A 286-nucleotide genomic window follows, 5' to 3' on the forward strand; every position below is an offset into this window, starting at 1 on the left:
AAAAATATATATTTCCATGGTAACCGGCTCAGTCTTCAAGAAATATATTTTTCAGTTTGCAATGATCAAATGAATAATAAAAGACAGCAAAAATAAGAAAGGAAATCTATAAAGAATCCAAATCCGATTTTGGGAACGTGTCAAGAATTCCTAATGTTTAACGAAAATAAAAAGAGTGAAATGTGAAAGAAAGACATAGGAGGAAATGTTTTGTGAACACGGTGAGGAAATGGTTCAGGAATTGACATGTAAATGAGTTCGAGGAAATGAAATCGAGGAAAAGGAG

This window comes from Penaeus monodon, chromosome 28 (genome assembly GCF_015228065.2).
Source record: "Penaeus monodon isolate SGIC_2016 chromosome 28, NSTDA_Pmon_1, whole genome shotgun sequence".
NCBI lineage: Eukaryota > Metazoa > Arthropoda > Malacostraca > Decapoda > Penaeidae > Penaeus > Penaeus monodon.